At 67.2% G+C, this 293-nt stretch overlaps 1 protein-coding gene across 1 annotated transcript in view; it reads right to left on the bottom strand.

Annotated features, from left to right (window-relative positions):
• The window catches only part of ADAMTS12 (ADAM metallopeptidase with thrombospondin type 1 motif 12), a gene marked incomplete at its 5' end in the record, with an annotated part of 188,196 nt that overhangs the window by 187,155 nt on the left and 748 nt on the right, over positions 1 to 293 (bottom strand). The window lies entirely within an intron of this gene.

Below are 293 nucleotides of genomic sequence, written 5' to 3'. Positions count from 1 at the left end.
TGCCTGCCTGAGTGAGCTATGCCCGCCTGCGTGAGCTATGCCCGCCTGAGTGAGCTATGCCCGCCCGCGTGTGCAGTGCCCGCCTGTGTGCGCTGCCCCCAGGGCTGCCCTTGGGCAACACTGCTGGACAGTAGGAGGCCAGCGAGTCTGGCTCCCTGCGTTCAAACCCCCCTCCACCTCTCGCTAGACCATAAGCTCTCTGCTTCAGGTTCCCGTCTGCGAAACGGAGACAGTGCCCAGGGTCCCTGCACCAGGGGCGGTGTGGGCAGCCAGTGGGCTGACACGGGGCGCCC

This window comes from Myotis davidii, unplaced genomic scaffold (genome assembly GCF_000327345.1).
Source record: "Myotis davidii unplaced genomic scaffold, ASM32734v1 scaffold496, whole genome shotgun sequence".
NCBI classification, from domain to species: Eukaryota; Metazoa; Chordata; class Mammalia; order Chiroptera; family Vespertilionidae; genus Myotis; species Myotis davidii.
This window is presented reverse-complemented; position numbering and strand designations above follow the sequence as displayed.